General features: G+C 42.6%; 24 non-coding genes across 24 annotated transcripts; all 24 read right to left on the bottom strand.

The window, feature by feature from the left end:
* Positions 1-31: 31 nt before the first annotated feature.
* TRNAV-CAC (transfer RNA valine (anticodon CAC)) lies at positions 32-104 on the bottom strand. The gene has a single exon. It is a non-coding gene; the product is annotated as a tRNA-Val (tRNA).
* Positions 105-720: 616 nt separating this feature from the next.
* TRNAV-CAC (transfer RNA valine (anticodon CAC)) lies at positions 721-793 on the bottom strand. The gene has a single exon. It is a non-coding gene; the product is annotated as a tRNA-Val (tRNA).
* A 1031-nt stretch (positions 794-1824) lies between these two features.
* On the bottom strand, positions 1825-1897 carry TRNAV-CAC (transfer RNA valine (anticodon CAC)). The gene has a single exon. It is a non-coding gene; the product is annotated as a tRNA-Val (tRNA).
* Positions 1898-2513: 616 nt separating this feature from the next.
* Positions 2514-2586, bottom strand: TRNAV-CAC (transfer RNA valine (anticodon CAC)). Its single transcript has one exon. It is a non-coding gene; the product is annotated as a tRNA-Val (tRNA).
* A 756-nt stretch (positions 2587-3342) lies between these two features.
* On the bottom strand, positions 3343-3415 carry TRNAI-AAU (transfer RNA isoleucine (anticodon AAU)). The gene has a single exon. It is a non-coding gene; the product is annotated as a tRNA-Ile (tRNA).
* Positions 3416-4168: 753 nt separating this feature from the next.
* Positions 4169-4241, bottom strand: TRNAV-CAC (transfer RNA valine (anticodon CAC)). The gene has a single exon. It is a non-coding gene; the product is annotated as a tRNA-Val (tRNA).
* Positions 4242-4996: 755 nt separating this feature from the next.
* Positions 4997-5069, bottom strand: TRNAI-AAU (transfer RNA isoleucine (anticodon AAU)). Its single transcript has one exon. It is a non-coding gene; the product is annotated as a tRNA-Ile (tRNA).
* A 753-nt stretch (positions 5070-5822) lies between these two features.
* Positions 5823-5895, bottom strand: TRNAV-CAC (transfer RNA valine (anticodon CAC)). The gene has a single exon. It is a non-coding gene; the product is annotated as a tRNA-Val (tRNA).
* Positions 5896-6650: 755 nt separating this feature from the next.
* On the bottom strand, positions 6651-6723 carry TRNAI-AAU (transfer RNA isoleucine (anticodon AAU)). The gene has a single exon. It is a non-coding gene; the product is annotated as a tRNA-Ile (tRNA).
* A 753-nt stretch (positions 6724-7476) lies between these two features.
* On the bottom strand, positions 7477-7549 carry TRNAV-CAC (transfer RNA valine (anticodon CAC)). The gene has a single exon. It is a non-coding gene; the product is annotated as a tRNA-Val (tRNA).
* A 755-nt stretch (positions 7550-8304) lies between these two features.
* Positions 8305-8377, bottom strand: TRNAI-AAU (transfer RNA isoleucine (anticodon AAU)). Its single transcript has one exon. It is a non-coding gene; the product is annotated as a tRNA-Ile (tRNA).
* A 753-nt stretch (positions 8378-9130) lies between these two features.
* On the bottom strand, positions 9131-9199 carry TRNAV-CAC (transfer RNA valine (anticodon CAC)). Its single transcript has one exon. It is a non-coding gene; the product is annotated as a tRNA-Val (tRNA).
* Positions 9200-9958: 759 nt separating this feature from the next.
* On the bottom strand, positions 9959-10031 carry TRNAI-AAU (transfer RNA isoleucine (anticodon AAU)). The gene has a single exon. It is a non-coding gene; the product is annotated as a tRNA-Ile (tRNA).
* Positions 10032-11476: 1445 nt separating this feature from the next.
* On the bottom strand, positions 11477-11549 carry TRNAV-CAC (transfer RNA valine (anticodon CAC)). The gene has a single exon. It is a non-coding gene; the product is annotated as a tRNA-Val (tRNA).
* A 755-nt stretch (positions 11550-12304) lies between these two features.
* On the bottom strand, positions 12305-12377 carry TRNAI-AAU (transfer RNA isoleucine (anticodon AAU)). The gene has a single exon. It is a non-coding gene; the product is annotated as a tRNA-Ile (tRNA).
* A 616-nt stretch (positions 12378-12993) lies between these two features.
* Positions 12994-13066, bottom strand: TRNAI-AAU (transfer RNA isoleucine (anticodon AAU)). Its single transcript has one exon. It is a non-coding gene; the product is annotated as a tRNA-Ile (tRNA).
* A 1168-nt stretch (positions 13067-14234) lies between these two features.
* TRNAI-AAU (transfer RNA isoleucine (anticodon AAU)) lies at positions 14235-14307 on the bottom strand. The gene has a single exon. It is a non-coding gene; the product is annotated as a tRNA-Ile (tRNA).
* A 1168-nt stretch (positions 14308-15475) lies between these two features.
* On the bottom strand, positions 15476-15548 carry TRNAI-AAU (transfer RNA isoleucine (anticodon AAU)). The gene has a single exon. It is a non-coding gene; the product is annotated as a tRNA-Ile (tRNA).
* Positions 15549-16854: 1306 nt separating this feature from the next.
* TRNAV-CAC (transfer RNA valine (anticodon CAC)) lies at positions 16855-16927 on the bottom strand. Its single transcript has one exon. It is a non-coding gene; the product is annotated as a tRNA-Val (tRNA).
* Positions 16928-17682: 755 nt separating this feature from the next.
* Positions 17683-17755, bottom strand: TRNAI-AAU (transfer RNA isoleucine (anticodon AAU)). Its single transcript has one exon. It is a non-coding gene; the product is annotated as a tRNA-Ile (tRNA).
* Positions 17756-18233: 478 nt separating this feature from the next.
* TRNAV-AAC (transfer RNA valine (anticodon AAC)) lies at positions 18234-18306 on the bottom strand. The gene has a single exon. It is a non-coding gene; the product is annotated as a tRNA-Val (tRNA).
* A 1720-nt stretch (positions 18307-20026) lies between these two features.
* On the bottom strand, positions 20027-20099 carry TRNAV-AAC (transfer RNA valine (anticodon AAC)). Its single transcript has one exon. It is a non-coding gene; the product is annotated as a tRNA-Val (tRNA).
* A 340-nt stretch (positions 20100-20439) lies between these two features.
* On the bottom strand, positions 20440-20512 carry TRNAD-AUC (transfer RNA aspartic acid (anticodon AUC)). Its single transcript has one exon. It is a non-coding gene; the product is annotated as a tRNA-Asp (tRNA).
* A 2271-nt stretch (positions 20513-22783) lies between these two features.
* On the bottom strand, positions 22784-22856 carry TRNAV-AAC (transfer RNA valine (anticodon AAC)). Its single transcript has one exon. It is a non-coding gene; the product is annotated as a tRNA-Val (tRNA).
* Between the last annotated feature and the right edge of the window lie 185 nt (positions 22857-23041).

The following is a 23041-nucleotide window of genomic DNA, read 5'->3' on the forward strand; positions in this document are numbered from 1 at the left end:
ATTACTATGTCTAATCACGATGGTCCAAACATGTATCTACCAGGGCTCGAACCTGGGACCTTCCGCGTGTGAGGCGGACGTGATAACAACTACACCATATATACTTGGCTATTGGGAGTTTTCGAAGAGATCTACCTTATTATTATGTCTAATCACGATGGTCAAAACATATCCCTACCAGCGCTCAAACCTGGGACCTTCAGCGTGTTAGGCAGACGTGATAACCACTACACCATAGATACGTGTTAATATAAAGTTTTCTAAGAGATCCAGCTTATAACTATGTCTAATCACGATGGTCCAAACATGTATCTATCAGGGCTCGAACCTAACACCTTTCGCGTGTTAGGCGGACGTGATAACCACTACACCATAGATACGTGTTAATTCAAGTTTTCGAAGAGATCTAGCTTATTACTATGTCTAATCACGATGGCCATAACATGCATCTATCAGGGCTCGAACCTGACACCTTCCGCGTGTTGGGCGGACGTGATAACCACTACACCATAGATACTTGGCTATTGTGAGTTTTCGAAGAGATCAACCTTATTATTATGTCTAATCACGATGGTTAAAACATGTATCTATCAGGGCTCGAACCTGACACCTTCCGCGTGTTGGGCGGACGTGATAACCACTACACCATAGATACTTGGTTATTGTGAGTTTTCGAAGAGATCCAGCTTATAACTATGTCTAATCACGATGGTCCAAACATGTATCTACCAGGGCTCGAACCTGGGACCTTCCGCGTGTGAGGCGGACGTGATAACCACTACACCATATATACTTGGCTATTGGAAGTTTTCGAAGAGATCTACCTTATTATTATGTCTAATCACGATGGTCAAAACATATCCCTACCAGCGCTCAAACCTGGGACCTTCAGCGTGTTAGGCAGACGTGATAACCACTACACCATAGATACGTGTTAATATAAAGTTTTCTAAGAGATCCAGCTTATAACTATGTCTAATCACGATGGTCCAAACATGTATCTATCAGGGCTCGAACCTGACACCTTTCGCGTGTTAGGCGGACGTGATAACCACTACACCATATATACTTGGCTATTGGGAGTTTTCGAAGAGATATACCTTATAATTATGTCTAATCACGATGGTTAAAACAAGTATCTATCAGGGCTCGAACCTGACACCTTCCACGTGTTAGGCGGACGTGATAACCACTACACCATATATACTTGGGTATTGGGAGTTTTCGAAGAGATCTACCTTATTATTATGTCTAATCACGATGGTTAAAACAAGTATCTATCAGGGCTCGAACCTGACACCTTCCGCGTGTTAGGCGGACGTGATAACCACTACACCATAGATACTTGGCTATTGTGAGTTTTCGAAGAGATCTACCTTATTATTATGTCTAATCACGATGGTTAAATCAAGTATCTATCAGGGCTCGAACCTGACACCTTCCGCGTGTTAGGCAGACGTGATAACCACTACACCATAGATACTTGGCTATTGTGAGTTTTCGAAGATATCTACCTTATTATTATGTCTAATCACGATGGTTAAAACAAGTATCTATCAGGGCTCGAACCTGACACCTTCCGCGTGTTAGGCGGACGTGATAACCACTACACCATAGATACTTGGCTATTGTGAGTTTTCGAAGAGATCTACCTTATTATTATGTCTAATCACGATGGTCAAAACATGTCCCTTCCAGCGCTCAAACCTGGGACCTTCCGCGTGTTAGGCAGACGTGATAACCACTACACCATAGATACGTGTTAATATAAGGTTTTCGAAGAGATCCAGCTTATTACTATGTCTAATCACGATGGTCCAAACATGTATCTACCAAGGCTCGAACCTGGGACCTTCCGCGTGTGAGGCGGACGTGATAACCACTACACCATATATACTTGGCTATTGGGAGTTTTCGAAGAGATCTACCTTATTATTATGTCTAATCACGATGGTCAAAACATATCCCTACCAGCGCTCAAAGCTGGGACCTTCAGCGTGTTAGGCAGACGTGATAACCACTACACCATAGATACGTGTTAATATAAAGTTTTCTAAGAGATCCAGCTTATAACTATGTCTAGTCACGATGGTCCAAACATGTATCTATCAGGGCTCGAACCTAACACCTTTCGCGTGTTAGGCGGACGTGATAACCACTACACCATAGATACGTGTTAATTCAAGTTTTCGAAGAGATCTAGCTTATTACTATGTCTAATCACGATGGTCATAACATGCATCTATCAGGGCTCGAACCTGACACCTTCCGCGTGTTGGGCGGACGTGATAACCACTACACCATAGATACTTGGCTATTGTGAGTTTTCGAAGAGATCAACCTTATTATTATGTCTAATCACGATGGTTAAAACATGTATCTATCAGGGCTCGAACCTGACACCTTCCGCGTGTTGGGCGGACGTGATAACCACTACACCATAGATACTTGGTTATTGTGAGTTTTCGAAGAGATCCAGCTTATAACTATGTCTAATCACGATGGTCCAAACATGTATCTACCAGGGCTCGAACCTGGGACCTTCCGCGTGTGAGGCGGACGTGATAACCACTACACCATATATACTTGGCTTTTGGGAGTTTTCGAAGAGATCTACCTTATTATTATGTCTAATCACGATGGTCAAAACATATCCCTACCAGCGCTCAAACCTGGGACCTTCAGCGTGTTAGGCAGACGTGATAACCACTACACCATAGATACGTGTTAATATAAAGTTTTCTAAGAGATCCAGCTTATAACTATGTCTAATCACGATGGTCCAAACATGTATCTATCAGGGCTCGAACCTGACACCTTTCGCGTGTTAGGCGGACGTGATAACCACTACACCATATATACTTGGCTATTGGGAGTTTTCGAAGAGATCTACCTTATTATTATGTCTAATCACGATGGTCAAAACATGTCCCTACCAGCGCTGTAACCTGGGACCTTCCGCGTGTTACGCAGACGTGATAACCACTACTCCATAGATACGTGTTAATTTAAGGTTTTCGAAGAGATCCAGCTTATTACTATGTCTAATCACGATGGTCCAAACATGTGTCTATCAGGGCTCGAACCTGACACCTTTCGCGTGTTAGGCGGACGTGATAACCACTACACCATACATACTTGGCTATTGGGAGTTTTCGAAGAGATCTACCTTATTATTATGTCTAATCACGATGGTCAAAACATATCCCTACCAGCGCTCAAACCTGGGACCTTCAAGCGTGTTAGGCAGACGTGATAACCACTACACCATAGATACGTGTTAATATAAAGTTTTCTAAGAGATCCAGCTTATAACTATGTCTAATCACGATGGTCAAAACATGTATCTATCAGGGCTCGAACCTGGGACCTTCCGCGTATTAGGCGGACGTGCTAACCACTACACCATAGATACGTGTTTGTTTAAGTTTTCGAAGAAATCTAGCTTATTACTATGTCTAATCACGATGGTCATAACATGTATCTATCAGGGCTCGAACCTGACACCTTCCACGTGTTAGGCGGACGTGATAACCACTACACCATATATACTTGGGTATTGGGAGTTTTCGAAGAGATCTACCTTATTATTATGTCTAATCACGATGGTTAAAACAAGTATCTATCAGGGCTCGAACCTGACACCTTCCGCGTGTTAGGCGGACGTGATAACCACTACACCATAGATACTTGGCTATTGTGAGTTTTCGAAGAGATCTACCTTATTATTATGTCTAATCACGATGGTCAAAACATATCCCTACAAGCGCTCAAACCTGGGACCTTCAGCGTGTTAGGCAGACGTGATAACCACTACACCATAGATACGTGTTAATATAAAGTTTTCTAAGAGATCCAGCTTATAACTATGTCTAATCACGATGGTCCAAATATGTATCTATCAGGGCTCGAACCTAACACCTTTCGCGTGTTAGGCGGACGTGATAACCACTACACCATAGATACGTGTTAATTCAAGTTTTCGAAGAGATCTAGCTTATTACTATGTCTAATCACGATGGTCATAACATGCATCTATCAGGGCTCGAACCTGACACCTTCCGCGTGTTGGGCGGACGTGATAACCACTACACCATAGATACTTGGTTATTGTGAGTTTTCGAAGAGATCCAGCTTATAACTATGTCTAATCACGATGGTCCAAACATGTATCTACCAGGGCTCGAACCTGGGACCTTCCGCGTGTGAGGCGGACGTGATAACCACTACACCATATATACTTGGCTATTGGGAGTTTTCGAAGAGATCTACCTTATTATTATGTCTAATCACGATGGTCAAATCATATCCCTACCAGCGCTCAAACCTGGGACCTTCAGCGTGTTAGGCAGACGTGATAACCACTACACCATAGATACGTGTTAATATAAAGTTTTCTAAGAGATCCAGCTTATAACTATGTCTAATCACGATGGTCCAAACATGTATCTATCAGGGCTCGAACCTGACACCTTTCGCGTGTTAGGCGGACGTGATAACCACTACACCATATATACTTGGCTATTGGGAGTTTTCGAAGAGATCTACCTTATTATTATGTCTAATCACGATGGTCAAAACATGTCCCTACCAGCGCTGTAACCTGGGACCTTCCGCGTGTTACGCAGACGTGATAACCACTACTCCATAGATACGTGTTAATTTAAGGTTTTCGAAGAGATGCAGCTTATTACTATGACTAATCACGATGGTCCAAACATGTATCTATCAGGGCTCGAACCTGACACCTTTCGCGTGTTAGGCGGACGTGATAACCACTACACCATATATACTTGGCTATTGGGAGTTTTCGAAGAGATCTACCTTATTATTATGTCTAATCACGATGGTCAAAACATATCCCTACCAGCGCTCAAACCTGGGACCTTCAGCGTGTTAGGCAGACGTGATAACCACTACACCATAGATACGTGTTAATATAAAGTTTTCTAAGAGATCCAGCTTATAACTATGTCTAATCACGATGGTCAAAACATGTATCTATCAGGGCTCGAACCTGGGACCTTCCGCGTATTAGGCGGACGTGCTAACCACTACACCATAGATACGTGTTTATTTAAGTTTTCGAAGAAATCTAGCTTATTACTATGTCTAATCACGATGGTCATAACATGTATCTATCAGGGCTCGAACCTGACACCTTCCACGTGTTAGGCGGACGTGATAACCACTACACCATATATACTTGGGTATTGGGAGTTTTCGAAGAGATCTACCTTATTATTATGTCTAATCACGATGGTTAAAACAAGTATCTATCAGGGCTCGAACCTGACACCTTCCGCGTGTTAGGCGGACGTGATAACCACTACACCATAGATACTTGGCTATTGTGAGTTTTCGAAGAGATCTACCTTATTATTATGTCTAATCACGATGGTCAAAACATATCCCTACAAGCGCTCAAACCTGGGACCTTCAGCGTGTTAGGCAGACGTGATAACCACTACACCATAGATACGTGTTAATATAAAGTTTTCTAAGAGATCCAGCTTATAACTATGTCTAATCACGATGGTCCAAATATGTATCTATCAGGGCTCGAACCTAACACCTTTCGCGTGTTAGGCGGACGTGATAACCACTACACCATAGATACGTGTTAATTCAAGTTTTCGAAGAGATCTAGCTTATTACTATGTCTAATCACGATGGTCATAACATGCATCTATCAGGGCTCGAACCTGACACCTTCCGCGTGTTGGGCGGACGTGATAACCACTACACCATAGATACTTGGTTATTGTGAGTTTTCGAAGAGATCCAGCTTATAACTATGTCTAATCACGATGGTCCAAACATGTATCTACCAGGGCTCGAACCTGGGACCTTCCGCGTGTGAGGCGGACGTGATAACCACTACACCATATATACTTGGCTATTGGGAGTTTTCGAAGAGATCTACCTTATTATTATGTCTAATCACGATGGTCAAATCATATCCCTACCAGCGCTCAAACCTGGGACCTTCAGCGTGTTAGGCAGACGTGATAACCACTACACCATAGATACGTGTTAATATAAAGTTTTCTAAGAGATCCAGCTTATAACTATGTCTAATCACGATGGTCCAAACATGTATCTATCAGGGCTCGAACCTGACACCTTTCGCGTGTTAGGCGGACGTGATAACCACTACACCATATATACTTGGCTATTGGGAGTTTTCGAAGAGATCTACCTTATTATTATGTCTAATCACGATGGTCAAAACATGTCCCTACCAGCGCTGTAACCTGGGACCTTCCGCGTGTTACGCAGACGTGATAACCACTACTCCATAGATACGTGTTAATTTAAGGTTTTCGAAGAGATGCAGCTTATTACTATGTCTAATCACGATGGTCCAAACATGTATCTATCAGGGCTCGAACCTGACACCTTTCGCGTGTTAGGCGGACGTGATAACCACTACACCATATATACTTGGCTATTGGGAGTTTTCGAAGAGATCTACCTTATTATTATGTCTAATCACGATGGTCAAAACATATCCCTACCAGCGCTCAAACCTGGGACCTTCAGCGTGTTAGGCAGACGTGATAACCACCACACCATAGATACGTGTTAATATAAAGTTTTCTAAGAGATCCAGCTTATAACTATGTCTAATCACGATGGTCAAAACATGTATCTATCAGGGCTCGAACCTGGGACCTTCCGCGTATTAGGCGGACGTGCTAACCACTACACCATAGATACGTGTTTATTTAAGTTTTCGAAGAAATCTAGCTTATTACTATGTCTAATCACGATGGTCATAACATGTATCTATCAGGGCTCGAACCTGACACCTTCCACGTGTTAGGCGGACGTGATAACCACTACACCATATATACTTGGGTATTGGGAGTTTTCGAAGAGATCTACCTTATTATTATGTCTAATCACGATGGTTAAAACAAGTATCTATCAGGGCTCGAACCTGACACCTTCCGCGTGTTAGGCGGACGTGATAACCACTACACCATAGATACTTGGCTATTGTGAGTTTTCGAAGAGATCTACCTTATTATTATGTCTAATCACGATGGTCAAAACATATCCCTACAAGCGCTCAAACCTGGGACCTTCAGCGTGTTAGGCAGACGTGATAACCACTACAACATAGATACGTGTTAATATAAAGTTTTCTAAGAGATCCAGCTTATAACTATGTCTAATCACGATGGTCCAAATATGTATCTATCAGGGCTCGAACCTAACACCTTTCGCGTGTTAGGCGGACGTGATAACCACTACACCATAGATACGTGTTAATTCAAGTTTTCGAAGAGATCTAGCTTATTACTATGTCTAATCACGATGGTCATAACATGCATCTATCAGGGCTCGAACCTGACACCTTCCGCGTGTTGGGCGGACGTGATAACCACTACACCATAGATACTTGGTTATTGTGAGTTTTCGAAGAGATCCAGCTTATAACTATGTCTAATCACGATGGTCCAAACATGTATCTACCAGGGCTCGAACCTGGGACCTTCCGCGTGTGAGGCGGACGTGATAACCACTACACCATATATACTTGGCTATTGGGAGTTTTCGAAGAGATCTACCTTATTATTATGTCTAATCACGATGGTCAAATCATATCCCTACCAGCGCTCAAACCTGGGACCTTCAGCGTGTTAGGCAGACGTGATAACCACTACACCATAGATACGTGTTAATATAAAGTTTTCTAAGAGATCCAGCTTATAACTATGTCTAATCACGATGGTCCAAACATGTATCTATCAGGGCTCGAACCTGACACCTTTCGCGTGTTAGGCGGACGTGATAACCACTACACCATATATACTTGGCTATTGGGAGTTTTCGAAGAGATCTACCTTATTATTATGTCTAATCACGATGGTCAAAACATGTCCCTACCAGCGCTGTAACCTGGGACCTTCCGCGTGTTACGCAGACGTGATAACCACTACTCCATAGATACGTGTTAATTTAAGGTTTTCGAAGAGATGCAGCTTATTACTATGTCTAATCACGATGGTCCAAACATGTATCTATCAGGGCTCGAACCTGACACCTTTCGCGTGTTAGGCGGACGTGATAACCACTACACCATATATACTTGGCTATTGGGAGTTTTCGAAGAGATCTACCTTATTATTATGTCTAATCACGATGGTCAAAACATATCCCTACCAGCGCTCAAACCTGGGACCTTCAGCGTGTTAGGCAGACGTGATAACCACCACACCATAGATACGTGTTAATATAAAGTTTTCTAAGAGATCCAGCTTATAACTATGTCTAATCACGATGGTCAAAACATGTATCTATCAGGGCTCGAACCTGGGACCTTCCGCGTATTAGGCGGACGTGCTAACCACTACACCATAGATACGTGTTTATTTAAGTTTTCGAAGAAATCTAGCTTATTACTATGTCTAATCACGATGGTCATAACATGTATCTATCAGGGCTCGAACCTGACACCTTCCACGTGTTAGGCGGACGTGATAACCACTACACCATATATACTTGGGTATTGGGAGTTTTCGAAGAGATCTACCTTATTATTATGTCTAATCACGATGGTTAAAACAAGTATCTATCAGGGCTCGAACCTGACACCTTCCGCGTGTTAGGCGGACGTGATAACCACTACACCATAGATACTTGGCTATTGTGAGTTTTCGAAGAGATCTACCTTATTATTATGTCTAATCACGATGGTCAAAACATATCCCTACAAGCGCTCAAACCTGGGACCTTCAGCGTGTTAGGCAGACGTGATAACCACTACACCATAGATACGTGTTAATATAAAGTTTTCTAAGAGATCCAGCTTATAACTATGTCTAATCACGATGGTCCAAATATGTATCTATCAGGGCTCGAACCTAACACCTTTCGCGTGTTAGGCGGACGTGATAACCACTACACCATAGATACGTGTTAATTCAAGTTTTCGAAGAGATCTAGCTTATTACTATGTCTAATCACGATGGTCATAACATGCATCTATCAGGGCTCGAACCTGACACCTTCCGCGTGTTGGGCGGACGTGATAACCACTACACCATAGATACTTGGTTATTGTGAGTTTTCGAAGAGATCCAGCTTATAACTATGTCTAATCACGATGGTCCAAACATGTTTCTACCAGGGCTCGAACCTGGGACCTTCCGCGTGTGAGGCGGACGTGATAACCACTACACCATATATACTTGGCTATTGGGAGTTTTCGAAGAGATCTACCTTATTATTATGTCTAATCACGATGGTCAAATCATATCCCTACCAGCGCTCAAACCTGGGACCTTCAGCGTGTTAGGCAGACGTGATAACCACTACACCATAGATACGTGTTAATATAAAGTTTTCTAAGAGATCCAGCTTATAACTATGTCTAATCACGATGGTCCAAACATGTATCTATCAGGGCTCGAACCTGACACCTTTCGCGTGTTAGGCGGACGTGATAACCACTACACCATATATACTTGGCTAATGGGAGTTTTCGAAGAGATCTACCTTATTATTATGTCTAATCACGATGGTCAAAACATGTCCCTACCAGCGCTGTAACCTGGGACCTTCCGCGTGTTACGCAGACGTGATAACCACTACTCCATAGATACGTGTTAATTTAAGGTTTTCGAAGAGATGCAGCTTATTACTATGTCTAATCACGATGGTCCAAACATGTATCTATCAGGGCTCGAACCTGACACCTTTCGCGTGTTAGGCGGACGTGATAACCACTACACCATATATACTTGGCTATTGGGAGTTTTCGAAGAGATCTACCTTATTATTATGTCTAATCACGATGGTCAAAACATATCCCTACAAGCGCTCAAACCTGGGACCTTCAGCGTGTTAGGCAGACGTGATAACCACTACACCATAGATACGTGTTAATATAAAGTTTTCTAAGAGATCCAGCTTATAACTATGTCTAATCACGATGGTCAAAACATGTATCTATCAGGGCTCGAACCTGGGACCTTCCGCGTATTAGGCGGACGTGCTAACCACTACACCATAGATACGTGTTTATTTAAGTTTTCGAAGAAATCTAGCTTATTACTATGTCTAATCACGATGGTCATAACATGTATCTATCAGGGCTCGAACCTGACACTTTCCGCGTGTTGGGCGGACGTGATAACCACTACACCATAGATACTTGGTAATTGTGAGTTTTCGAAGAGATCTACCCTATTATTATGTCTAATCACGATGGCCCAAACAATGTCCCTACCAGGGCTCGAACCTGGGTCCTTCCGCGTGTTAGGCGGACGTGGTAGCCACTACACCATAGATACGTGTTAATATAAAGTTTTCGAAGAGATCTAGCTTATAACTATGTCTAATCATGTTGGTCAAAACATGTATCTATCAGGGCTCGAACCTGACACCTTCCGCGTGTTAGGCGGACGTGATAACCACTACATCATATATACTTAGTTATTATGAGTTTTCGAAGAGATCTACCTTATTATTATGTCTAATCACGATGGTCAAAACATATCCCTACCAGCGCTCAAACCTGGGACCTTCAGCGTGTTAGGCAGACGTGATAACCACTACACCATAGATACGTGTTAATATAAAGTTTTCTAAGAGATCCAGCTTATAACTATGTCTAATCACGATGGTCCAAACATGTATCTATCAGGGCTCGAACCTGACACCTTTCGCGTGTTAGGCGGACGTGATAACCACTACACCATATATACTTGGCTATTGGGAGTTTTCGAAGAGATCTACCTTATTATTTTGTCTAATCACGATGGTTAAAACAAGTATCTATCAGGGCTCGAACCTGACACCTTCCACGTGTTAGGCGGACGTGATAACCACTACACCATATATACTTGGGTATTGGGAGTTTTCGAAGAGATCTACCTTATTATTATGTCTAATCACGATGGTTAAAACAAGTATCTATCAGGGCTCGAACCTGACACCTTCCGCGTGTTAGGCGGACGTGATAACCACTACACCATAGATACTTGGCTATTGTGAGTTTTCGAAGAGATCTACCTTATTATTATGTCTAATCACGATGGTTAAAACAAGTATCTATCAGGGCTCGAACCTGACACCTTCCGCGTGTTAGGCAGACGTGATAACCACTACACCATAGATACTTGGCTATTGTGAGTTTTCGAAGAGATCTACCTTATTATTATGTCTAATCACGATGGTTAAAACAAGTATCTATCAGGGCTCGAACCTGACACCTTCCGCGTGTTAGGCGGACGTGATAACCACTACACCATAGATACTTGGCTATTGTGAGTTTTCGAAGAGATCTACCTTATTATTATGTCTCATCACGATGGTCAAAACATGTCCCTTCCAGCGCTCAAACCTGGGACCTTCCGCGTGTTAGGCAGACGTGATAACCACTACACCATAGATACGTGTTAATATAAGGTTTTCGAAGAGATCCAGCTTATTACTATGTCTAATCACGATGGTCCAAACATGTATCTACCAGGGCTCGAACCTGGGACCTTCCGCGTGTGAGGCGGACGTGATAACCACTACACCATATATACTTGGCTATTGGGAGTTTTCGAAGAGATCTACCTTATTATTATGTCTAATCACGATGGTCAAAACATATCCCTACCAGCGCTCAAACCTGGGACCTTCAGCGTGTTAGGCAGACGTGATAACCACTACACCATAGATACGTGTTAATATAAAGTTTTCTAAGAGATCCAGCTTATAACTATGTCTAATCACGATGGTCCAAACATGTATCTATCAGGGCTCGAACCTAACACCTTTCGCGTGTTAGGCGGACGTGATAACCACTACACCATATATACTTGGCTATTGGGAGTTTTCGAAGAGATCTACCTTATTATTATGTCTAATCACGATGGTCAAAACATGTCCCTACCAGCGCTGTAACCTGGGACCTTCCGCGTGTTACGCAGACGTGATAACCACTACTCCATAGATACGTGTTAATTTAAGGTTTTCGAAGAGATCCAGCTTATTACTATGTCTAATCACGATGGTCCAAACATGTATCTATCAGGGCTCGAACCTGACACCTTTCGCGTGTTAGGCGGACGTGATAACCACTACACCATATATACTTGGCTATTGGGAGTTTTCGAAGAGATCTACCTTATTATTATGTCTAATCACGATGGTCAAAACATATCCCTACCAGCGCTCAAACCTGGGACCTTCAGCGTGTTAGGCAGACGTGATAACCACTACACCATAGATACGTGTTAATATAAAGTTTTCTAAGAGATCCAGCTTATAACTATGTCTAATCACGATGGTCAAAACATGTATCTATCAGGGCTCGAACCTGGGACCTTCCGCGTATTAGGCGGACGTGCTAACCACTACACCATAGATACGTGTTTATTTAAGTTTTCGAAGAAATCTAGCTTATTACTATGTCTAATCACGATGGTCATAACATGTATCTATCAGGGCTCGAACCTGACACTTTCCGCGTGTTGGGCGGACGTGATAACCACTACACCATAGATACTTGGTAATTGTGAGTTTTCGAAGAGATCTACCCTATTATTATGTCTAATCACGACGGTCCAAACATGTCCCTACCAGGGCTCGAACCTGGGACCTTCCGCGTGTTACGCAGACGTGATAACCACTACTCCATAGATACGTGTTAATTTAAGGTTTTCGAAGAGATGCAGCTTATTACTATGTCTAATCACGATGGTCCAAACATGTATCTATCAGGGCTCGAACCTGACACCTTTCGCGTGTTAGGCGGACGTGATAACCACTACACCATATATACTTGGCTATTGGGAGTTTTCGAAGAGATCTACCTTATTATTATGTCTAATCACGATGGTCAAAACATATCCCTACCAGCGCTCAAACCTGGGACCTTCAGCGTGTTAGGCAGACGTGATAACCACTACACCATAGATACGTGTTAATATAAAGTTTTCTAAGAGATCCAGCTTATAACTATGTCTAATCACGATGGTCAAAACATGTATCTATCAGGGCTCGAACCTGGGACCTTCCGCGTATTAGGCGGACGTGCTAACCACTACACCATAGATACGTGTTTATTTAAGTTTTCGAAGAAATCTAGCTTATTACTATGTCTAATCACGATGGTCATAACATGTATCTATCAGGGCTCGAACCTGACACTTTCCGCGTGTTGGGCGGACGTGATAACCACTACACCATAGATACTTGGTAATTGTGAGTTTTCGAAGAGATCTACCCTATTATTATGTCTAATCACGATGGTCCAAACATGTCCCTACCAGGGCTCGAACCTGGGTCCTTCCGCGTGTTAGGCGGACGTGGTAGCCACTACACCATAGATACGTGTTAATATAAAGTTTTCGAAGAGATCTAGCTTATAACTATGTCTAATCATGTTGGTCAAAACATGTATCTATCAGGGCTCGAACCTGACACCTTCCGCGTGTTAGGCGGACGTGATAACCACTACATCATATATACTTAGTTATTATGAGTTTTCGAAGAGATCTACCTTATTATTATGTCTAATCACGATGGTCAAAACATATCCCTACCAGCGCTCAAACCTGGGACCTTCAGCGTGTTAGGCAGACGTGATAACCACTACACCATAGATACGTGTTAATATAAAGTTTTCTAAGAGATCCAGCTTATAACTATGTCTAATCACGATGGTCCAAACATGTATCTATCAGGGCTCGAACCTGACACCTTTCGCGTGTTAGGCGGACGTGATAACCACTACACCATATATACTTGGCTATTGGGAGTTTTCGAAGAGATCTACCTTATTATTATGTCTAATCACGATGGTCAAAACATGTCCCTACCAGCGCTGTAACCTGGGACCTTCCGCGTGTTACGCAGACGTGATAACCACTACTCCATAGATACGTGTTAATTTAAGGTTTTCGAAGAGATGCAGCTTATTACTATGTATAATCACGATGGTCCAAACATGTATCTATCAGGGCTCGAACCTGACACCTTTCGCGTGTTAGGCGGACGTGATAACCACTACACCATATATACTTGGCTATTGGGAGTTTTCGAAGAGATCTACCTTATTATTATGTCTAATCACGATGGTCAAAACATATCCCTACCAGCGCTCAAACCTGGGACCTTCAGCGTGTTAGGCAGACGTGATAACCACTACACCATAGATACGTGTTAATATAAAGTTTTCTAAGAGATCCAGCTTATAACTATGTCTAATCACGATGGTCAAAACATGTATCTATCAGGGCTCGAACCTGGGACCTTCCGCGTATTAGGCGGACGTGCTAACCACTACACCATAGATACGTGTTTATTTAAGTTTTCGAAGAAATCTAGCTTATTACTATGTCTAATCACGATGGTCATAACATGTATCTATCAGGGCTCGAACCTGACACTTTCCGCGTGTTGGGCGGACGTGATAACCACTACACCATAGATACTTGGTAATTGTGAGTTTTCGAAGAGATCTACCCTATTATTATGTCTAATCACGATGGTCCAAACATGTCCCTACCAGGGCTCGAACCTGGGTCCTTCCGCGTGTTAGGCGGACGTGGTAGCCACTACACCATAGATACGTGTTAATATAAAGTTTTCGAAGAGATCTAGCTTATAACTATGTCTAATCATGTTGGTCAAAACATGTATCTATCAGGGCTCGAACCTGACACCTTCCGCGTGTTAGGCGGACGTGATAACCACTACATCATATATACTTAGTTATTATGAGTTTTCGAAGAGATCTACCTTATTATTATGTCTAATCACGATGGTCAAAACATATCCCTACCAGCGCTCAAACCTGGGACCTTCAGCGTGTTAGGCAGACGTGATAACCACTACACCATAGATACGTGTTAATATAAAGTTTTCTAAGAGATCCAGCTTATAACTATGTCTAATCACGATGGTCCAAACATGTATCTATCAGGGCTCGAACCTGACACCTTTCGCGTGTTAGGCGGACGTGATAACCACTACACCATATATACTTGGCTATTGGGAGTTTTCGAAGAGATCTACCTTATTATTATGTCTAATCACGATGGTCAAAACATGTCCCTACCAGCGCTGTAACCTGGGACCTTCCGCGTGTTACGCAGACGTGATAACCACTACTCCATAGATACGTGTTAATTTAAGGTTTTCGAAGAGATGCAGCTTATTACTATGTCTAATCACGATGGTCCAAACATGTATCTATCAGGGCTCGAACCTGACACCTTTCGCGTGTTAGGCGGACGTGATAACCACTACACCATATATACTTGGCTATTGGGAGTTTTCGAAGAGATCTACCTTATTATTATGTCTAATCACGATGGTCAAAACATATCCCTACCAGCGCTCAAACCTGGGACCTTCAGCGTGTTAGGCAGACGTGATAACCACTACACCATAGATACGTGTTAATATAAAGTTTTCTAAGAGATCCAGCTTATAACTATGTCTAATCACGATGGTCAAAACATGTATCTATCAGGGCTCGAACCTGGGACCTTCCGCGTATTAGGCGGACGTGCTAACCACTACACCATAGATACGTGTTTATTTAAGTTTTCGAAGAAATCTAGCTTATTACTATGTCTAATCACGATGGTCATAACATGTATCTATCAGGGCTCGAACCTGACACTTTCCGCGTGTTGGGCGGACGTGATAACCACTACACCATAGATACTTGGTAATTGTGAGTTTTCGAAGAGATCTACCCTATTATTATGTCTAATCACGATGGTCCAAACATGTCCCTACCAGGGCTCGAACCTGGGTCCTTCCGCGTGTTAGGCGGACGTGGTAGCCACTACACCATAGATACTTGTTAATATAAAGTTTTCGAAGAGATCTAGCTTATAACTATGTCTAATCATGTTGGTCAAAACATGTATCTATCAGGGCTCGAACCTGACACCTTCCGCGTGTTAGGCGGACGTGATAACCACTACATCATATATACTTAGTTATTATGAGTTTTCGAAGAGATCTACATTATTATTATGTCTAATCACGATGGTCAAAACATATCCCTACCAGCGCTCAAACCTGGGACCTTCAGCGTGTTAGGCAGACGTGATAACCACTACACCATAGATACGTGTTAATATAAAGTTTTCTAAGAGATCCAGCTTATAACTATGTCTAATCACGATGGTCCAAACATGTATCTATCAGGGCTCGAACCTGACACCTTTCGCGTGTTAGGCGGACGTGATAACCACTACACCATATATACTTGGCTATTGGGAGTTTTCGAAGAGATCTACCTTATTATTATGTCTAATCACGATGGTTAAAACAAGTATCTATCAGGGCTCGAACCTGACACCTTCCGCGTGTTAGGCGGACGTGATAACCACTACACCATAGATACTTGGCTATTGTGAGTTTTCGAAGAGATCTACCCTATTATTATGTCTAATCACGATGGTTAAAACAAGTATCTATCAGGGCTCGAACCTGACACCTTCCGCGTGTTAGGCAGACGTGATAACCACTACACCATAGATACTTGGCTATTGTGAGTTTTCGAAGAGATCTACCTTATTATTATGTCTAATCACGATGGTTAAAACAAGTATCTATCAGGGCTCGAACCTGACACCTTCCGCGTGTTAGGCGGACGTGATAACCACTACACCATAGATACTTGGCTATTGTGAGTTTTCGAAGAGATCTACCTTATTATTATGTCTAATCACGATGGTCAAAACATGTCCCTTCCAGCGCTCAAACCTGGGACCTTCCGCGTGTTAGGCAGACGTGATAACCACTACACCATAGATACGTGTTAATATAAGGTTTTCGAAGAGATCCAGCTTATTACTATGTCTAATCACGATGGTCCAAACATGTATCTACCAGGGCTCGAACCTGGGACCTTCCGCGTGTGAGGCGGACGTGATAACCACTACACCATATATACTTGGCTATTGGGAGTTTTCGAAGAGATCTACCTTATTATTATGTCTAATCACGATGGTCAAAACATATCCCTACCAGCGCTCAAACCTGGGACCTTCAGCGTGTTAGGCAGACGTGATAACCACTACACCATAGATACGTGTTAATATAAAGTTTTCTAAGAGATACAGCTTATAACTATGTCTAATCACGATGGTCCAAACATGTATCTATCAGGGCTCGAACCTAACACCTTTCGCGTGTTAGGCGGACGTGATAACCACTACACCATATATACTTGGCTATTGGGAGTTTTCGAAGAGATCTACCTTATTATTATGTCTAATCACGATGGTCAAAACATGTCCCTACCAGCGCTGTAACCTGGGACCTTCCGCGTGTTACGCAGACGTGATAACCACTACTCCATAGATACGTGTTAATTTAAGGTTTTCGAAGAGATCCAGCTTATTACTATGTCTAATCACGATGGTCCAAACATGTATCTATCAGGGCTCGAACCTGACACCTTTCGCGTGTTAGGCGGACGTGATAACCACTACACCATATATACTTGGCTATTGGGAGTTTTCGAAGAGATCTACCTTATTATTATGTCTAATCACGATGGTCAAAACATATCCCTACCTGCGCTCAAACCTGGGACCTTCAGCGTGTTAGGCAGACGTGATAACCACTACACCATAGATACGTGTTAATATAAAGTTTTCTAAGAGATCCAGCTTATAACTATGTCTAATCACGATGGTCAAAACATGTATCTATCAGGGCTCGAACCTGGGACCTTCCGCGTATTAGGCGGACGTGCTAACCACTACACCATAGATACGTGTTTATTTAAGTTTTCGAAGAAATCTAGCTTATTACTATGTCTAATCACGATGGTCATAACATGTATCTATCAGGGCTCGAACCTGACACTTTCCGCGTGTTGGGCGGACGTGATAACCACTACACCATAGATACTTGGTAATTGTGAGTTTTCGAAGAGATCTACCCTATTATTATGTCTAATCACGATGGTCCAAACATGTCCCTACCAGGGCTCGAACCTGGGACCTTCCGCGTGTTAGGCGGACGTGGTAGCCACAACACCATAGATACGTGTTAATATAAAGTTTTCGAAGAGATCTAGCTTATAACTATGTCTAATCATGTTGGTCAAAACATGTATCTATCAGGGCTCGAACCTGACACCTTCCTCGTGTTAGGCGGACGTGATAACCACTACATCATATATACTTGGTTATTATGAGTTTTCGAAGAGATCTACCTTATTATTATGTCTAATCACGTTGGTCAAAACATGTATCTACCAAGGCTTGAACCTGGGACCTTCCGCATGTTAAGCGGACGTGATAACCACTACACCATAGATACGTGTTAATATAAGGTTTTCGAAGAGATCCAGCTTATTACTATGTCTAATCACGATGGTCCAAACATGTATCTACCAGGGCTCGAACTTGGGACCTTCCGCGTGTTAGGCGGACGTGATAACCACTACACCATATATACTTGGCTATTGGGAGTTTTCGAAGAGATCTACCTTATTATTATGTCTAATCACGATGGTCAAAACATATTCCTACCAGCGCTCAAACCTGGAACCTTCAGCGTGTTAGGCAGACGTGATAACCACTACATCATAGATACGTGTTAATATAAAGTTTTCTAAGAGATCAAGCTTATAACTATGTCTAATCACGATGGTCCAAACATGTATCTATCAGGGCTCGAACCTGACACCTTTCGCGTGTTAGGCGGACGTGATAACCACTACACCATTGATACTTGGCTATTGTAAGTTTTCGAAGAGATCTACCTTATTATTATGTCTAATCACGATGGTCAAAACATGTCCCTACCAGCGCTCAAACCTGGGACCTTCCGCGCGTTAGGCAGACGTGATAACCACTACACCATAGATACGTGTTAATATAAGGTTTTCGAAGAGATCCAGCTTATTACTATGTCTAATCACGATGGTCCAAACATGTATCTATCAGGGCTCGAACCTAACACCTTTCGCTTGTTAGGCGGACGTGATAACCACTACATGATATATACTTGGCTATTGGGAGTTTTCGAAGAGATCTACCTTATTATTATGTCTAATCACGATGGTCAAAACATATCCCTACCAGCGCTCAAACCTGGGACCTTCAGCGTGTTAGGCAGACGTGATAACCACTACACCATAGATACGTGTTAATATAAAGTTTTCTAAGAGATCCAGCTTATAACTATGTCTAATCACGATGGTCCAAACATGTATCTATCAGGGCTCGAACCTGACACCTTTCGCGTGTTAGGCGGACGTGATAACCACTACACCATTGATACTTGGCTATTGTAAGTTTTTGAAGAGATCTACCTTATAATTATGTCTAATCACGATGGTCAAAACACGTCCCTACCAGCGCTCAAACCTGGGACCTTCCGCGTGTTAGGCGGACGTGATAACCACTACACCATAGATACGTGTTAATTTAAGTTTTCGAAGAGATCTAGCTTATTACTATGTCTAATCACGATGGTCATAACATGCATCTATCAGGGCTCGAACCTGACACCTTCCGCGTGTTGGGCGGACGTGATAACCACTACACCATAGATACTTGGCTATTGTGAGTTTTCGAAGAGATCTACCTTATTATTATGTCTAGTCACGATGGTCAAAACATGTCCCTTCCAGCGCTCAAACCAGGGACCTTCCGCGTTTTAGGCAGACGTGATAACCACTACACCATAGATACTTGGCTATTGTGAGTTTTCGAAGAGATCTACCTTATTATTATGTCTAATCACGATGGTTAAAACAAGTATCTATCAGGGCTCGAACCTGACACCTTCCGCGTGTTAGACGGACGTGATAACCACTACACCATAGATACTTGGCTATTGTGAGTTTTCGAAGAGATCTACCTTATTATTATGTCTAATCACGATGGTCAAAACATGTCCCTTCCAGCGCTCAACCCTGGGACCTTCCGCGTGTTAGGCAGACGTGATAACCACTACACCATAGATACGTGTTAATATAAGGTTTTCGAAGAGATCCAGCTTATTACTATGTCTAATCACGATGGTCCAAACATGTATCTACCAGGGCTCGAACCTGGGACCTTCCGCGTGTTAGGCGGACGTGATAACCACTACACCATATATACTTGGTTATTGGGAGTTTTCGAAGAGATCTACCTTACTATTATGTCTAATCACGATGGTCAAAACATATCCCTACCAGCGCTCAAACATGGGACCTTCAGCGTGTTAGGCAGACGTGATAACCACTACACCATAGATACGTGTTAATATAAAGTTTTCTAAGAGATCCAGCTTATAACCATGTCTAATCACAATGGTCAAAACATGCATCTATCAGGGCTCGAACCTGGGACCTTCCGCGTGTTAGGCGGACGTGATAACCACTACACCATAGATACGTGTTAATTTAAGTTTTCGAAGAGATCTAGCTTATTACTATGTCTAATCACGATGGTCATAACATGCATCTATCAGGGCTCGAACCTGACACCTTCCGCGTGATGGGCGGACGTGATAACCACTACACCATAGATACTTGGCTATTGTGAGTTTTCGAAGAGATCTACCTTATTATTATGTCTAATCACGATGGTTAAAACATGTATATATCAGGGCTCGAACCTGACACCTTCCGCGTGTTGGGCGGACGTGATAACCACTACACCATAGATACTTGGTTATTGTGAGTTTTCGAAGAGATCTACCCTATTATTATGTCTAATCACGATGGTCAAAACATGTCCCTTCCAGCGCTCAAACCTGGGACCTTCCGCGTGTTAGGCAGACGTGATAACCACTACTCCAGAGATACGTGTTAATATAAGGTTTTCGAAGAGATCCAGCTTATTACTATGTCTAATCACGATGGTCCAAACACATATCTATCAGGGCTCGAACCTGACACCTTTCGCGTGTTAGGCGGACGTGATAACCACTACACCATATATACTTGGCTATTGGGAGTTTTCGAAGAGATCTACCTTATTATTATGTCTAATCACGATGGTCAAAACATATCCCTACCAGCGCTCAAACCTGGGACCTTCAGCGTGTTAGGCAGACGTGATAACCACTACACCATAGATACGTGTTAATATAAAGTTTTCTAAGAGATCCAGCTTATAACCATGTCTAATCACAATGGTCAAAACATGCATCTATCAGGGCTCGAACCTGGGACCTTCCGCGTGTTAGGCGGACGTGATAACCACTACACCATAGATACGTGTCAATTTAAGTTTTCGAAGAGATCCAGCTTATAACTATGTCTAATCACGATGGTCATAACATGCATCTATCAGGGCTCGAACCTGACACCTTCCGCGTGTTGGGCGGACGTGATAACCACTACACCATAGATACTTGGCTATTGTGAGTTTTCGAAGAGATCTACCTTATTATTATGTCTAATCACGATGGTTAAAACATGTATCTATCAGGGCTCGAACCTGACACCTTCCGCGTGTTGGGCGGACGTGATAACCACTACACCATAGATACTTGGTTATTGTGAGTTTTCGAAGAGATCTACCCTATTATTATGTCTAATCACTATGGTCAAAACATGTCCCTTCCAGCGCTCAAACCTGGGACCTTCCGCGCGTTAGGCAGACGTGATAACCACTACACCATAGATACGTGTTAATATAAGGTTTTCGAAGAGATCCAGCTTATTACTATGTCTAATCACGATGGTCCAAACATGTATCTATCAGGGCTCGAACCTAACACCTTTCGCGTGTTAGGCGGACGTGATAACCACTACATGATATATACTTGGCTATTGGGAGTTTTCGAAGAGATCTACCTTATTATTATGTCTAATCACGATGGTCAAAACATATCCCTACCAGCGCTCAAACCTGGGACCTTCAGCGTGTTAGGCAGACGTGATAACCACTACACCATAGATACGTGTTAATATAAAGTTTTCTAAGAGATCCAGCTTATAACTATGTCTAATCACGATGGTCCAAACATGTATCTATCAGGGCTCGAACCTGACACCTTTCGCGTGTTAGGCGGACGTGATAACCACTACACCATTGATACTTGGCTATTGTAAGTTTTTGAAGAGATCTACCTTATAATTATGTCTAATCACGATGGTCAAAACACGTCCCTACCAGCGCTCAAACCTGGGACCTTCCGCGTGTTAGGCGGACGTGATAACCACTACACCATAGATACGTGTTAATTTAAGTTTTCGAAGAGATCTAGCTTATTACTATGTCTAATCACGATGGTCATAACATGCATCTATCAGGGCTCGAACCTGACACCTTCCGCGTGTTGGGCGGACGTGATAACCACTACACCATAGATACTTGGCTATTGTGAGTTTTCGAAGAGATCTACCTTATTATTATGTCTAGTCACGATGGTCAAAACATGTCCCTTCCAGCGCTCAAACCAGGGACCTTCCGCGTTTTAGGCAGACGTGATAACCACTACACCATAGATACTTGGCTATTGTGAGTTTTCGAAGAGATCTACCTTATTATTATGTCTAATCACGATGGTTAAAACAAGTATCTATCAGGGCTCGAACCTGACACCTTCCGCGTGTTAGACGGACGTGATAACCACTACACCATAGATACTTGGCTATTGTGAGTTTTCGAAGAGATCTACCTTATTATTATGTCTAATCACGATGGTCAAAACATGTCCCTTCCAGCGCTCAACCCTGGGACCTTCCGCGTGTTAGGCAGACGTGATAACCACTACACCATAGATACGTGTTAATATAAGGTTTTCGAAGAGATCCAGCTTATTACTATGTCTAATCACGATGGTCCAAACATGTATCTACCAGGGCTCGAACCTGGGACCTTCCGCGTGTTAGGCGGACGTGATAACCACTACACCATATATACTTGGTTATTGGGAGTTTTCGAAGAGATCTACCTTACTATTATGTCTAATCACGATGGTCAAAACATATCCCTACCAGCGCTCAAACATGGGACCTTCAGCGTGTTAGGCAGACGTGATAACCACTACACCATAGATACGTGTTAATATAAAGTTTTCTAAGAGATCCAGCTTATAACCATGTCTA

The sequence above is a fragment of the Phalangium opilio genome, unplaced genomic scaffold (assembly GCF_054372755.1).
Source record: "Phalangium opilio isolate 3A_F unplaced genomic scaffold, DU_Popi_V2 ptg000046l_1, whole genome shotgun sequence".
NCBI classification, from domain to species: Eukaryota; Metazoa; Arthropoda; class Arachnida; order Opiliones; family Phalangiidae; genus Phalangium; species Phalangium opilio.